General features: G+C 43.8%; 1 protein-coding gene across 1 annotated transcript in view; it reads left to right on the forward strand.

Annotated features, from left to right (window-relative positions):
- The first annotated feature begins 232 nt into the window (after window positions 1–232).
- The window catches only part of AIFM3 (AIF family member 3), a 108,638-nt gene continuing 91,508 nt past the window's right edge, over window positions 233–17,362 (forward strand). Inside the window, exon 1 of the mRNA XM_068271644.1 lies at window positions 233–494. The gene's annotated coding sequence lies outside the window, so the exon portion shown is untranslated. The remainder of the gene's footprint in view (window positions 495–17,362) is intronic.

Below are 17,362 nucleotides of genomic sequence, written 5' to 3' on the forward strand. Positions count from 1 at the left end.
CCAGAAACCTTTGCTTATCGTCCTATCTTACACCAGATTGTTCTGACCAATTATATCACATCTATAATCTTTTAACAGCCCTTCAGGTGCAATTGCTGTGCAAGTGGAGAGTAGAATGACGCAAGGTTTATGAGTCCGGGGATTTCTCCTGCAGGAGGTAGAAGTGTCTCTGGGATAGACTAGATGGGAGGGGGCAGAGTGTTTGACAATTCTTGCTGTGCTTGCATCCTGACTTACTTCATCAATACTGCATGCAGCTGTAGGGAGCTGGCTGTGTTCTCTGCTGCAAACACACAGGAGGAACACTTCTCTCTCTCTCTCTCTCTCTCTCTCTCTCTCTCTCTCTCTCCAAATATACCTTCTCATCCACCACCCCTCCTCATCACACACAGGAATACAATGTAAAGAATGTGCAGTCCAGCTAATGTCAGGTTCCGCATGCTGTGAATGAGCCAAGAGGAGCTCTCAACAACTGTCATATTCCCTTTCCTAAGGTAAGAGACTTCTGCTTTTATCAGCACTTGCAGAAATGAATGTCTGTAAACTTGACTAGTCCAGAATGGAAGAATCCTGCAGACCCAAGAGGTGGCTGCTGCTGGGCTGCACATCTATGCAGTGCAGGTTGGGGGGGGGGGTGACACAATGCAGGTGCATTCAACATGCCTTATGCTCTAGGTACACTTGAAATATTATGTAGTATAGCAATGGACGCCTATTTCAATATTGCCATTTCCCTGGGAATTTCCTTCCTGCAGTTTGGGCAGCATATAAGCCAGAGGCATCTGTCACATTCCTTCAGTTAAAAAAAGCAATTGGTGCAGTTTGTACGGCTGAGCACGCTGGCCCTTTAGTATCTGCACCAGGGAACTTACTTGATTACACAGAAGCCATTGCTTCCCAAGCCCAGGACATGCATGGGTTAGGATAGTCTGATATCTCATTATAATATAGTTTATTATGTAATCTGCCATGACTGCTTATTGTAGTAGCGTGGAAGACCATGAATGACAGGAGAGGCGAGATCGGCTACGCTGGCCCCTAGCATTGCTGCTACTGTCACAGTGCTAGCTGTCACTGTGTAGTGTGAATGGGATCTATACAGTATATAGTGTAGATATGGGCAGAAACTCAAGCACCTTAAAAGGGAACTCCAGTTCTTTAACTCATATTTCTGTGTGTAAGTATTTACTAATTAGCATTTTAATTTATAATGTAAATATCCAACTCCAGAAACTGATTTCATTTTTTTGATAGAATCTCTATCCTCATTGCAGTCTGTTGCTAGGTTGAGTTCTCCTCAGTCACTATCCCTGGAACCTCTATCAATTTAATATAAAATATGATGGTTCCTGGGACAGGAGCTGCGCTTAAAATTTTCCATAATCCCCATGTGTCCTGCAAAAAGAATTTGATGTATTTCTGTCTTTTGGAGAGATGTACCCTATTCTGTGTCCAGCTGGGGACACAGACAGTACTAAAAACCTCAGACAAGGTCCCACTCCTTCCTGCATTAACTGAGAGGGATATGAAGGCTGCCATATTTATTTCATTTAAACAATACACATAGCCTGGCTTCCCTGTTGACCCATTGCTTCTAATACTTTTAGCCATAGACGCTGAACAAGCATGCAAATATTTCTGACAAGAAACTTACAAGATTAACTGCATGCTTGTTTCAGGTGTGTGATTCAGACACTACTGCAGCTTAACCCTCTGGGCGATACAATTATATCGCCCAGGAGGTGGCGCAGCACTATTTTTTTAATTTTTTTATTTTTTAAATCATGTAGCGAGCCCAGGGCTCGCTACATGATAGCCGCAGCGCAGCGGCATCCCCCCACCCACTCCGATCGCCTTCGGCGATCAGAGTAAGCAGGAAATCCCGTTCAGAACGGGATTTCCTGCTGGGCTTCCCTGGTCGCCATGGCGACGGGGCGGGATGACGTCACCGACGTCATGGACGTCGTGACGTCATAGGGAGTTCCGATCCACCCCTCAGCGCTGCCTGGCACTGATTGGCCAGGCTGCGCAAGGGGTTGGGGAGGGGGGGGGCTGCGCGGAACGGCGGGTAGCGGCGGATCGGTGGCGAGCGGCGGCGATCGGAAGTTACACGCAGCTAGCAAAGTGCTAGCTGCGTGTAACAAAAAAAAATTATGCAAATCGGCCCAGCGGGGCCTGAGAAATCCTCCTGCGCGACATACCCCGAGCTCAGCTCGGGATTATCGCTCAGGAGGTTAAGAGGTGAGCAGGACTGCCAGGCAACTAGTACGGTTTAACCACTTGAGGACCACAAGCTTAAACCCCCCTAGTGACCAGGAGATTTTTTTTAACAATTCAGCACAATGCAGCTTTAACGGTGTGCTGCACGCCCATACAACTTAGTTTTAATTTTTTTTAAATTACTGTAGTCCCCACTCCCCTCTCCTCCTCTAAATTGGCCCTGGACGGCGATCCATGCACTTCCTCTCCTCTCATAGGCAATAGCCTATGAGAGGGATTTGATTGTGAGCTGCTTGGAGGAACAGGTAAGTGTCCCTTCCCTTGTATAGCGCTGTGCTAGATCGCAAATGGACAATGGACAAAAAAAATACAGTACAGAACATCCCCTCTTTATTTATTAACCCCTTCTTCCACCTGTTCCTCCCCCATAGAAACCAAAATAAAACAATTGTAAAAAAAAAAAAAGCTTCAAGCGGACCTCCAGGCTGGGTTACAAAAACCTGTAGTCTTGCTGTAATGAAAAGGCAGGGCCAGGCACCAGAAGTGGAGTGATGTGGGGTCTTCAGGAAGGCTTTGCAGGACATCACACCGCAGGTAAATATAACTTTTTATTACAGCAAGACTGCAGTTTTTTGTTTTTTTTAACTCAGCCTGGAGATCCGCTCTAACCTTCTCTGCGTTCAGTTTCTGCTGGATTTCTGTGCAATTAATTTTCATAACCTCTTTTCCTGTAACTTAACAAAATGTGTCAAGCAGGGGTTTAGTGTACATTTTGAGTCAAATAAAAGCTTGAAACACAACTTTATCTAATCAGATCTGATTAGAGAGAAATCGGTCGACTGCCCATACTCCGCAGGCTGATTCCCGATACATTTCAACATGAAATCGCTTGGGAATCGGCCGTGCCCGTTGCCTCGTCGCCGCCCCTCCCCCCAATGTAAAAATGTACTCATGTTTGTGCATTTATACATTACCTGCCCTGTGTCACCCACCGTGTGGTGCTCCTCTGTCTTCGGAATCCCCCCGCAGATTATTGTAGGTAGGCTAGGCTAGGTATAGGCTAGGTAGGTGCAAGTACCCCCCAGGATAGGCTAGGTAGGTTCAGGTGTCTCCCAGGATAGGCTAGGTAGGTTCAGGTGTCCCCCGGGAAAGTTTAGGTAGGTGCAGGTGTCCCCCAGAATAGGCTAGTTAGGTGCAGGTGTCCTCCAGGAAAGGCTAGGTAGGTGCAGGTGTCCCCCAGAATAGGCTAGTTAGGTGCAGGTGTCCCTGGGAAAGGCTAGGTAGGCATCCCCCAGCAAAGGTTAGGTAGATGCCCCCCAGGATAGGCTGGTTAGGTGCCCCCCAGGATAGGCTAGTTAGGTGCCCCCCTAGGATAGGCTGGTTAAGTGTCCCACAGTATAGGCTAAGTAGGTGTCCCCCAGTATAGGCTAGCTAGGTACAGGAGCACCACAGTATAAGTTCACTAGGTGCAGGGGCTCCTGTACACTATAGGCAGCAACAGGAATGTTAGGCAGAGTGCCCCTGATCCCCCCCAATCCTCCTGATGCAGCTGCTAGATACATACCAAGTCTCGTTCCAGCCAGTGCTCTAGCCTCACTGCACAGCTCTGCATATCTTCCAGTATGCGTAGGATCAGGACTGCTGTTATGTGATGTCTGACGTCAGACGTCTCATGACACTAGTCCCGATCCTCTGCATACCGGAAGATATGTGCAGCTGTGCAGACAGGTTGGAGCACTCGCTGGAACGAGGCTCGGTATGTATCTAGCGGCTGCATTGGGAGGATTGGGGGGGATCGGGGGGTGGTGGGTACTCTGCCTAACATTACTAATGCTGGCTACATTGTACAGGAGCCCCTGCACCTAACTAACTTATACTGTGGGGCTCCTGTAGCTAGGGAAACCCCCTGAGCGGCATGCCCAACACTATGTCAGGTATACCGCTTACTGCAAAAATTCCTTGCCCGACATAGTGTCAGGCATACCACTCAGGATGTTAAGTGACAGCATTTAAAAAAATACATAAATAGTTACCTTTGGAACTCAGCTTTTTTATTATGCATTTCATGGGCGTATATTACTGTTATTTTAGCAAATAAGGGCTTGTAATTATTGATAGAGAACAAAAACAAAATGGTATGTTGTCGCCATACATTTTACTAGGAACATCATTTACATGTTGTGATAGCAGGGACAAATGGGCAAATAAAATGTGTGAGATTAATTTACAGAAGCATTATTTTTTTTTAAATTATGGGGATGAAATTGGAGAAATAGTGTATTTTTTAATGTGTTTCTTTGTTTTTCACTTTAAACTGCATAGAAAATAAAGTAATTACTGAAAATATGTATCAACCACAAAAAACAATTTGAGGACAAAAAAACAAGATATAGATCATTTAGGTGTGATGAGCAGTGATAAAGTTATGGAAAAATGAATGGGAGGAGCTCTGAAATGTAAAAATGGATCTTGACGGGAAGGGTAAAATAGCCTTTGGTTAAATCAGTATTTACAGTGTATCACATTATTGATCAGGACCCCATTTGCAGACCTTTTAACTAAATGTAAATATAAGTACACTAGACTGGAAGCAGGAGATTTGGGCGCATGAGACAAGTGGACAAAAAGGGCGCCCCATTCACTCCCATTATAAATATCGTTTAATGGGCGCCGAACAGGGAAAAAAAGGCGCCGGAGATTATTAACGTTTTACAAACGGCGCCCGGAGATTTTTAAGGTTTTATAACTGTGCTTGTGATGATTTAACTTTACAAAATGAGCCCGTGACGAATAACATTTATAAAGATACTAAATCACTATTTGTAAAACATTTCTAAAACATTATTATCCACCCAAAAAAATTATTTACATTTTTTTATTTAAATGTTTTATTTATTAATGTTTGTAAAACATTATTATCCATAGGGGGTCTTAGGTTTAGGCACCACTAGGGGGGTCTTAGGTTTAGGCACCACCAGGGGGTCTAGGGGTTAGGGATAGGTACAGGGAGGGTTTTTAACAAACGTAATTATAAGTTTCAGTTTAGAAACAGGGAAGATTAACGTTTTAAGAATTGCCGATCTCATACACATTATTTAATGATTTATACATTCTTAAAACACTATTTGTAAATGAAATTCTACACAATATTTTTATAAACGATAATACTGCTTATCGTTTACACCACGCGCCCTTTTTTGATGTACGCCACTAGACTACCCAGGATAATTAGACTGAATGAGGAAGACAAATTGCTTCCATCTTAATGTGTATTCAGGATAAGGATAAGTCAGCCCCTAAAGTCTACTTTTTGTATAAATGTGTAGCAATATACCAGACAGGGCTATTTCTTGGCAATTTATTCCAACTGCACTGATACGTCTCATTTCTAGACCATGCCTATGGCCATCCATCTGTACTGTAATAAAGTTATATACAGTTAAAGCCAGTCACTTTGATGGAACCTTTGGATGCTGGTATCAGACAATTAGCTCTGTTTTTTTAGACTGAGTTATACCCCATCTCCACTACTGGGTCGTTTTGAAGTTGTATTGGTAAAAGAAAACATTACAATAGTATTTTTTTACCCTCATTGACATTATATTGCTTTATTATACATTATATTGGTTTTGAAGTTTGTCTTTGTGATGTGCGTTTTCTTTAGTCAATGCCTTTGCCCATACTGTAGCATGGCCTCCTGAATTCGAGTTTAAAGGATAACTCCAGCCCAAACTTCTCATTTTATTTTTGGGTAGAGCAGAGCAAGGTTATCTGTAGGGCTTTAATTGCCATCTGTGAAGAGAATCTTATGCTGGGAATACACGGTTCGTTTCTGCCGTGCGCTTCTGCTCTCGATCGTTTTTTGCCGCTCGATTCTGCAGTCGATTCTATTATCTTCAGCTCGTTTTTCTTATCTTTTTCCATTCACTTCTATCAGAAAACGAGCGGCCAAAGAATCGAAAGGGAGATCGGACATGTCGGAAATTATCTATCGAACCATCTAATCAGCTAAAAAACAAACCGTGTATTCCCAGCATTACAGGTGACACAGTTAGCAATTAAAACATAACTGATGCTTTTAGGCTAGTTTCACACTGGGGTGTGTGATTGCGTTGTGTTAAAACATGCACATAACCTAACCCCAAAACAACGTGTGTGGTTGCATACAATGTGATGCAGGCAAAGAAGCAACTGACCAACTGAACTGTGCACTTTAACTCAGTTTTCACCACCCAATGCTAGCTTTTGCCAGCCACCACTTCTGAGTGTAAATGTCCCCTGCTTCTAGCTCTCCTGTAGGCCCCCCTACTCCTAGCTCCTCTGCAGGGCCTTTTGTTACTAGCTCTCCTATGGTGCCAGGCCCCTTTTTCTAGCTCCTTTTGCCTTTAGCTACCCTGCAGGGCCTCTTGCTCCTATGCCCACTGTAGTGCCCTCTGCTTCTAGGTCCTGTGTAGCGCCCACCTGCTTTTAGCTTCTCAGTGGTACCTTCTTCCAGCTCACTTATTTAATTATGCACACATTATCACCAGACCGATGGGAGCTGCTAATCCCTGTGTCAATAGGAACGGTCATAAAGTAAAAGCATGATGCGCTCAAACAGTATACATAAAGTGTATACATGATAAATGATACATAAATGATAAACATGATAGATTGTGTATTGCCCAATTTTTACTGCAGTTCACGGTTTACTTTGCACCTAACTCAACACCATGGAAACACTTCAAGGAGCTAGGCAGCTTCAAGACACTCCCTATTTCCTTCTAGATCTGAGTTAAATTTCTCAGAGCTACGAAACACAACCCAGTAGGTTCAAATCTTCATACATTTTTCATGTCTATTTCGAGCAATATGGGCTAGCTGTTTGAAGCCTGTCTTTTTGATGCATAAATAAAGCTTAGATTTTTTTACTGTCATCCAGCAAGTTGCAGACCTTTTGCCACTGTAGTGTCATTGATTTTAATCCAGCACTGCTGTTTGAGGAGGAGAGAAGGAGCAGTGTACCCACTGCTGCCCTACTTAGAACTAGGCTCTGCACCATTTTTCTTATATCTCACACTACGAGTTAAGCATTCATGCCTCTAAATGTCAGTTTGTCCGCAAAGTACAGTGAGGGTAGTAGTGTGCTATGAGAAAACAATTGTGTGACTAGGAAACGCTGAGTGCGGGGAACTGATAAAGCGGTTAGTAGTTCAAGAACTGTCTGTTCGGGAGCTGATAAACATTAGAACATTATTTTAACATTTAGATAAAAAAAACACCTCTGTTTAAGATTAGGGCTAAAGATACAGTATCATCAGTTTATTTTCCCATCAGGTTTGGCTTAAAGGCCCATACACATGGGCTGACTAATGTCACCCATTGGGGATCAGGACTCGATCCCTCAGGCAACATCACTGGGCTGGACTATACAGATGCATGTCAGCTTTACAGCTGAGAACGAGTTCTGTTGCTATGCAGGGAGGGGGAGGGACGATGGAGTGTGCACACGTGAAGTCACGCGACGGACGGGGTGAGCAGCACGGACAATTGGCTGCGTTGATCTGCCAGGCGGATCACTAGCCAAGCTGCGGCCATTTGTCGAGGGCTGCTGTACACATGCTGGATTATTGGCTGAGGCGGTCGATATTGGCCCCTCAGTCTTGCATGTGTACGCAGCTTAAGGCTCAGTCCTCACTTTTTGGGATAATTTTACTGCTTTGGTAAATGGAACACAAAGTTCAAACCTACCACATTTTTCTGGAACAGAACAGAAACGCCAGTTGCAAATAAAGCTTATGAGAATGGATAGTGTCTGTTATCATAAAGCTGGTCGCCAAGGCGCTTTGCCCACGGCCGTCACGTAAATACATATCCACGGGTTTTGCTGCTGTTGACCTCTCTGCTTGGCCCCGGTATACAGATCAGTGCCAGGAAGAAGCATGGAGAGCCCTACTGGGTTTCAAAAGACCAATTGGTATCTTGAGCAACAGGGAGGATTATCATTGGTTCATGGTTGACCAATTGAAATTTCTCACTGTTGCTAGGCAGAAATTAGTCTATTGTAAACCAATGAGGAGCCGCATGCCACTGCCCTCTACCGGTTTGTATATGTGAGACCCCAATCGGAGTAGATGAGGAGTAAGCAGCGGCAAAACCAGGAGACATTTGTTTTTATGATGGATGGAGCAGACCGAACAGACGGTGGAGCAGATGCAAAACGGCCATTTTGCATTTGCGCCGAATGGAAACGAGCCTAAGGCCATAATATATAATAAGAATTTCCAAGTTGTCAACTGTATGTGTGTGCATTCATCTGCACTGCTGTGATTGCCCATCCGCCCAGCTGTGATTGGCTGTGGCATTGATTGGATGGTTTGCTGCACATGCGATGGGGGATTGAGCGCATAGCACGTGTGAAGTCCAATGAGACGGTGCTTGCACTATTGCTTTGCACACTGTAGTGCGCGCCTCCAGCTAGTTTTACATTGAAATTAAACTGGGGGCAGTTCCCTATTTATGTTTAGGCACCCCCTTTTTTACAGTTTAGAAAGTTGGTATGGTTTATGATCTGTCTACAGTATCTATCTATCTATCTATCTATCTATCTATCTATCTATCCATCCATCCATCCATCCATCCATCCATCCATCCATCCATCCATCCATCCATCCATCCATCCATCCATCCATCCATCCATCCATCCATCCATCTATCTACAGGTGAAAATATCTTGCAAAAGTCCATTTATTTCAGTAATTAAACTTAAAAGCTGGAACTAATATATGAAATAGACTCATTACATGCAAAGAGTGATATTTTAAGCTTTTATTTGCTATAATGTTGATGATTATGGCTTACAGCTTAAAACAACTCCCAAATCAAAATGTCAGACCATTAGAATATTATGAAACTGTTCAATATTCTAGGATCAAAATGTCAGACTCAAATCAGCTAATTAATCCAAAACACCTGCAAAGGGTTCCTAATTAATATATTACCTATTAAATTGAATTACTGATATACAGTAAATGGACTTTTGCATGATATTCTAATTTCCTGAGTTTCACATCTATCTATCTATCTATCTATCTATCTATCTATCTATCTATCTATCTATCTATCTATCTATCTATCTATCTATCTATCTATCTTTCTTTCTTTCTTTCTTTCTTTCTTTCTTTCTTTCTTTCTTTCTTTCTTTCTTTCTTTCTTTCTTTCTTTCTTTCTTTCTTTAAAAAATGTCAGGTAAATATATCATATAGGACACACACACAGTGATATTTGAGAAGTGAAATTAAGTTTATCGGATTTACAGAAAGTGTGCAATAATTGTTTAAACAAAATTAGGCAGGTGCATAAATTTGGGCACCAAAAAAAATAAATGAAACCAATATTTAGTAGATCCTCCTTTTGCACAAATTATAGCCTTTAAACGCTTCCTGTAGGTTCCAATGAGAGTCCGGATTTTGGTTGAAGGTATTTTGTACCATTCCTCTTTACAAAACATCTCTAGTTCATTCAGATTTGATGGCTTCCGAGCATGGACAGCTCTCTTTAACTCACACGACAGATTTTTAATTATATTCAGGTCTGGAGACTGAGATGGCCATTCCAGAACGTTGCATTTTTTCCTCTGCATGAATGCCTTAGGGCATTTTGAGCAGTGTTTAGGGTCGTTGTCTTCTTGAAAGATCCAGCCCCAGCACAGTTTCAGCTTTGATTCCTGGACATTGTCTCCAGAATCTGCTGATACTGAGTAGAATCCACGCGTCCCTCAACTTTGACAAGATTCCCAGTCCCTGCACTGGCCACAGAGCCCTACAGCATGATGGAACCAACTCCATATTTTACTGCAGGTAGCAGGTGTTTTTCTTGGAATGCTGTGTTGTTTCTCCTCCCCTGCATAATGCCCCTTGTTCTGCCCAAATAACTCAATTTTAGTTTCATCAGTCCACAGCACCTGATTCCAAAATGAAGCTGGTTTGTCCAAATGTGCTTTAGCATACCTCAAGCAGCTCTGTTTGTGCTGTGGGGGGAGAAAAGTCTTCCTTTGCTGAATGGTTGAATGATGCACAGTGACTCCATCTGCAGCAAGATGATGTTGTAGGTTTTTGGTGCTGGTCTGTGGGTTGACTCTGACTGCTCTCACCATTTGTCGCTTCAGTTTTTCCGAGATTTTTCTTGGTCTGCCACTTTCAGCCTTAGCTTGAACTGAGCCTGTGGTCTTCCATTTCCTCAATATGTTCCTAACTGTAGAAATAGACAGCTGAAATCTCTGAGACAGCTTTCTGTATCCTTCCCCTAAACCATGATGGTGAACAATCTTTGTCTCTTCATTTGAGAGTTATATTTGACAATGGGGATGGTGTGTTCTGAGTGATGTGCAGTGTTAGTTTTCCACCACACATAGCGTCAGGGCCGGATTTACAGCTCAGGAGCCTATAGGCACAGAAGTTCTGGTGCCCTAAGCCCCACCCCTTAGCACAGGACACACCCCCAAGCCACGCCCCCTTTTGTTATGAAATAAAACCATGCAATGAAATGCAGATATTATCACGCAATGTTGCATTTGGGGGGAATCTATTCTATGTAACTCTGATCAGATGCAGATCACAGAGGAATCGATCTGTTTGCCACATTGAGCTAAATAGTAAATGTGTATGGCCACCTTTAGCGTATAGATTTAAAGATACCTCAGGTTTCCTCCAGCCCCCTGTAGTCCATCTGCTCGATCTGCGCCCTTTAGGGCCGCTTAGTTCTCCCGCAGGAGTTTGCAATCCTGTCCAAGTCGCACTACACTGCACATGTGCAGCCCCAGCTGTGTGTACCCCCTGATTTTGCTCTTGTAGCACTAAGATTAACTGCACTTATGCAGAATGCTCCAAGCCACAGAAGCCAAATCGGGGGGCATGTACAGCGGTGCACAACAGGGCTGGATTTTCAGACTCCACTGCAGAAGAACCGAGCGTCCTGGGAGGACGGAGTGATCCAGGATGATAATTGAGCAGACGGACTACAGGGGGCTGGAGGAAGCTCCAGGTAAATATAAAATTGTTTACTATTTTAAGGTGCATACACGTCGGATTTTTTGCAAACGACCGGTAGTTTGAACGTCCACTTTGCAGATCGTTCAAATCCAGTCTTATCAGGTGAACGACCGACAGTACACACGCCCGATTTGACATCCAAACGACCAGACGTTCAAACGCCCAAAAGACCGGTCGTTTGCAAAAATCCGACGTGTATGCACCTTTAGGTTCCCTTTAACCACAGTCCCCCAACAACCACCACTAATAGGAAACACTGAGCTTCATAATAGGTAACGCAAGATACTTAAAGTGTAACTAAAACGTAAAAAGAAAAAAAGTTTCACTTACCAGGGGCCTATGCCAGCCTCTTGCAACCTTCCTGTCTCGCGCTGGTCCTCCACGATCCTCCGTTCTCACACCGCCAGCTACTTTTGATTCGGTCGACTTGGCGCCTGCGCACCCCAGGCCTTGCGTATCTTTCTCCACAATATTGTCTTGCGCTTTTAGCGCAGGACACTATTGCGGCAGGAACGCAATGAAAGATATGCGCGGCTTGTCGAACGACTTACAAGTCGATTCTACAACAGTACCGAAACTAGCTGGCGCCGAGAGAAAGGAGGATCAGCGCAGGATAGGAGCGCTTCAAGGGGCTGGCAGAAACCCCAGGTAAGTGAAACAGTTTTTTTTTTTAATTTCAGTTAATCACAGCCCCCTCCCCACCAATAGGAAACACAAAATACTGATGAACTCTAACACCCCTCCCCCCACCAATAGAAAACACAAAACGTTTAATCACAGCCCCCCATCACCCCTTATTAGGAAACACCAGATACTTAATCACAGCAAGCCCCTCTCCCATAGGGAACACAAAATACACAATCAAAGAGCCCCCCCCCCTCCCCCCCCAGGAAACACAGAACACTGACCCAGAGCTCCACCAACACCCCTTCCCCCACCATTAGGAAACACATTGTTTACCCACAAGCACCTTAATGCCACCCTCCCCCGCAAATAGAAAACACAGGATACTTAAATCACAATAAATGCAATACATCACATCACAACAAATGCAATAATACTCCAAACCTAATGTATATGCTTAATTTACACAGCCTTGACTGATCCCCTCTGTGTCTGAAGCTGCAGCAGGATGAGCAAGCCTGCCGATCCCAGGGAGAAGAAGGTGGCGGCTGCAGCAGCATATGCTGCTCTGACTGTGTATCCCCGTGCAGGAGTGTCCTGCTCTGGTCCGCTGAGCTCCTCTCCCTCCCTCAGATGTAGTGTACTATGCAAGCAGGCACCCGAGTCACTTACTTACTTCCCGTCAAGCTGGCGGCGGCTGGGATCAGCACTATACAGGGTCTGGCAGCATTCTCCTGTAAGGATCCTAGCTTGATGATGACCTCATCAAGCGAGGACCCTTAAAGACACAGAAGTTCACTGCCGGACCCGGTATAGTGCCGATCCCAGCCACCGCTGCCAGCGGGACGGGAAGTAAGTAAGTGACTCAGCTGCCTGCTTGCATAGTACACTACATCTGAGGGAGGGAGAGGAGCGGACCAGAGAAGCGCATGCCGTACTCCTGCACGGGGCAACTTTAATTTAAACAGTGAAGCGCCACTGCAATCTAAATAACTCTGGGGAGGAGGGCGGGGGCCGCCTCTCGTATGTAAGGCGCCTGTAGGCACGTGCCTACAGTGCCTTATGGTAAATCCGGCCCTGCATAGCGTTTTGCATTTTGGCCAAAAGTTCCATTTTGGTCTCATCCAACCAGAGCACCTTCTTCCACATGTTTGCTGTGTCCCCCACATGGCTTGTGGCAAGCTGCAAATGGGACTTCTTATGCTTTTCTGTTAACAATGGCTTTCTTCTTGTCACTCTTCCATAAGAGCCAGCTTTGTGCAGTGCACGACTAATAGTTGTCCTATGGACAGATTCCCCATACTGTAATTGAAAAATCCAACCTAAACCTATCCCCTCCTTTAAATGGAGTCATAACCTGTACTATGGCCAGAAGAGATTTTTGAAATACGGTTTATGGTTACATTAGTATCCCTTGCATTTTCAATATTGTTAGTATGTCTTATTGCCCTATAGCCCTCCTGCCCTTTCCCTGTCTTGTAAAAGTCTAGTTCTCCTCCCCACACATTAGAGAGTCCAAGTTTGGGTTGGCACACCAAAGGTTAATTTGCAGGAGTATTTATTCTTTAAAGGACAACTGAAATGAGAGGGATATGGAGGCTGCCATATTTATTTCCTTTTAAGCAACACCAGTTGCCTGGCAGCCCTGCTAATCTGTTTGGCTGCAATAGTGTCTGTCACACCAGAAACAAGCATGCAGCTTATCTTGTCAAATCTGACAATAATGTCAGAAACACCTGATCTACTGCATGTTTGTTCAGGGTCTATGGCTAAAATTATTAGAGGCAGAGGATCAGAAGGATAGCCAGGCAACTGGTATTGTAGGAAATAAATATGGCAGCCTTCAAATACCTCTCAATTCAGTTTAACTTTAATGCAAGCCAACACATCGATTGACAATTGTTTCGGGTCCACAAAGGGTCCCCTTCATCAGAAAGTACAGACACTGGATCTGACAAACTGTACATGTGATCCCATATATCACAAAAACATTTGATTCTAAATGTGTCAGTAAACCTACCTTCAAAAATAAACAACCCCTGCATCTTTATGTTTCATATCTACACCAGCCCCTTTTCTTTAATCAACTAGGATACATTCACACTTGTTCAAGAAGTTTTAAAAAATAATAACAAAACTAGTAGACCCAAGCCTATTTAAAAACAGGCTCTAAGTCTTTTTTTACCACCGCCGCCAGTCACTGCGCACGCGCCTGCAACTGCCCGCCCACCCACCTTGCTCCCTGGTCCCTCCAGCTGTCCGTTACTGCGCACATGCGCAATAACAAAATAACAGGGACACGGGGATGCTGCATAACTGCTGGACGCAGTGACACAGGCTCATTATTATATAGGATTGAACTCACAAAGCTACTGTATGTAAATATACATATACAGAGGGATGCGAACGTTTGGGCAACTGTGTTAATCGTCATGATTTTCCTGTATAAATGTAACGATTGTGGAATTCTCTCCGTGATCAGCGCACAAGATGTGCGCTGACACTGCGGAAATCCTCCACAAGCGTGTAATTTGAGGGAACCCAGCAAAAGGTGCAATGCACCTGTAGAGGGAAATTCCTGTCGGCAGGTGGAGCTGTGGAGTGCAGAGGAACAGCTCCTCTGCCCTGCCACAGACGCAAGACAGGAATTGCACGAAGGGAAGAAACGCAGGGCAAGATAGCCCTGAAGGAGAGAGAGCAAAGCGACAGAGGGTATGTGTGTGCACCAATCTAGTCGCCAACCCGCGACAGTGCATACACAACCATGAAGAACAGGAGAGAAGGCAATCGCCAGAGATGGCGATTGCTAACAGCGACACAAGACTGAATAAGCACAGATGAGGAATGTATGTATGTCCACCAATCTAGCCGCCACCCTGCGACAGCGGACATACAACAAAGGAAACCAAGTGAGAACGCAATCGCAAGAGAAGCGATTGCGAAAGAGAATGAGCACAGGGACAGATTGTATGTGTGTGCACCAAACTAGTCGCCAACCTGCGACGGTGCATACACAACAGCAGATATGAAGTAGGAACGCAATCGCGAGAGAGGCGATTGCCAGAGGTGACACAAGGCTACAGCAAGGCAGAGCATGAGAGTAGCAAAGGCACAGCAAATCATACAATGAGAAGATAAGGAAAATAACAAACGCTAGCTAAACGCGAACACCGCACTCATTCGCAACAGTGCACGCGTTTATGCGCAGTCTCCGCGTGATAAGCACAACAGAGACAAGCACGCCTAACTAACCACCGACAGACAAACATGAAACAGAGGACGCGAGCGCTTGCTTAACGGTTACCTTACCGAGCCTCCAGCAAGCGTTCGTAGCAGACAAGACAGATACACGAAAACAGGAATAAGTGAGAGAGACGGATCCACAGCACTAGCGCAAGGCGAGTGCGATCCAGGCAAGATCGATTAGAGGAGATAGCTGGTAGCAACCGCTGCTCCAGCTATACTCCAAGAACAAAGATCAGAACGATCTCCTGTCGCCCACCGCTGGGACAGGATAATCGCAACAGACAAACAAAACAGATATGCAATCCTAACTGCACTAGGGAATCTGCCTAGTGCAGTTCCAGGAATTACTCTAAACTAATCTTCAAACAATGAGCAGGGTTGACACTCCAAGAGTGTTCCAGAGGACTAACCCTTATGACCAGCCAAGGACTCTGGGAAACATAGCTCTTTATACTGCCAGTCATCAAAGGAGGCAGGTAGGGGATTTGCATAACGAGTGTATGCAAATTCCTCAGCAGCAGAACAGACCAGAAACTTGTAATGGAAAGACAGGTCTCTCTTGCAGAGACCTGCAGCCCACAGACTAGAGGAATGGTCAAACAGCTGTCTGCCAGTGCATCCAGCTGAGCGGATCATTACAATAAATCATTGGTTGTTATGATAAAAAATGTCAATTAAATATATCATATAGCAGACACACACAGTGATATTTGAAAAGTAAAAGGAAGTTTATTGGATTTACAGAAAGTGTGCAATAATTGTTTAAATAAAATTAGGCAGGTGTATAAATTTGGTCATTTTATTGATTCCAAAACCTTTAGAACTAATTATTGTAACTCAAATTGGCTTGGTAAGCTCAGTGACCCCTGACCTACATACACAGGTGAATCCAATTATGAGAAAGAGTATTTAAGGGGGTCAATTGTGAGTTTCGCTCCTCTTTTAATTTTTGCTGAAGAGTAGCAACATGGGAGTCTCAAAACTGCGGTATGAATAGTGAATGGAATGTAGCTTATTTATATGATTCTGAGAATATACATGTAAACTTGAATATTATTAACACTCATATCATTCCTGCTTATGTTAAGTACCGGTATATTACCTGTAGATATGATATATTTACTCACTGTGGCTTTATTACACCATAACATTTTTTTTACTTAGTATATGTATTTTAGAGTTAAAAATTGACTTGTTTGCTGATTTATCAATAGCCCCCTCTGCAAACCTGTGGCCTTTACCCTATGAGTAGGCGCTGTTAGTGAGAAATACTTTATGATTTATGGTCATATTTGTGTGTACTAGATTTAATATAATGAATGCCATAGGGACATATTCACTAACCAGCAGTAAAACTGGCATGAGTTAGCAGCACACAGCAATTTTACTGTTAGTGACATCATTGGTAGCACGCCACCTGCTTTTTCTACCTAAGCACCCATTGCACCCATGTCTCTATTTGCGTGGCTTGCATTACAGTAGCAATACGATCGTTTCCGAGGTAACGTGCACTTATTCAGTGGCATGTTTTTCTGTGACACAGTAGCATCATCAACTTGTGGCTGAGTGTACTGCAATCAGATGCAAGTCTGCATTAAAAAGAATATGCTGCAGCGATAAGGTTCTGTTGCTAGAATGTCAAAGCCATAATAATATATATCTCCCTCATATTCAATTTGTAAGATAATGGAGAGCTGTGCAGTGAAGTGCAGTAAAGTCAGACTTAGCGTTACTTCATTAGCGATAGTAAATACATTTTAACTACAGCAAAATGATTTCCCTATAAGTGAGGGTACCTTCACTATTGCAAAAGTTATAGAGAGTTAAAAACAAAATTTAAAAGTATGTTTCTGCATTCCATTTAAAAAAATTGACAGTTTTTTTTAATCCATATCAACAACTCCGTTTTTTCCCCCATTAATGGATACCCAAAGTGACATCTTCCTGTACATCAGTTATAAAAATACAAGTTCTGTTATCTATGCAAATGAGGAAGTCTAACAAACAGCTGAATTTAGCCCCAAGTCCTGAAAAGTAAAGAGAAGTCAAAACAATTTTGAATGAAGAAAAAATATCTCCTCTTCTCCAAAAGTCTAATAAGTTACGAAATCACCACCAAAGGATTAGCAATGATGTCATGAGGCAATTATTACAGAATCCTGAGGCCTCTTGGAGCTGCCATGGGCAGCAGTCACCTTCTCCCTTTCCTCTGTTTGAGGGATAGAGTGGCATTTACAGCCACT

Source organism: Hyperolius riggenbachi, chromosome 1, assembly GCF_040937935.1.
Source record: "Hyperolius riggenbachi isolate aHypRig1 chromosome 1, aHypRig1.pri, whole genome shotgun sequence".
In the NCBI taxonomy this organism is placed as follows: Eukaryota; Metazoa; Chordata; class Amphibia; order Anura; family Hyperoliidae; genus Hyperolius; species Hyperolius riggenbachi.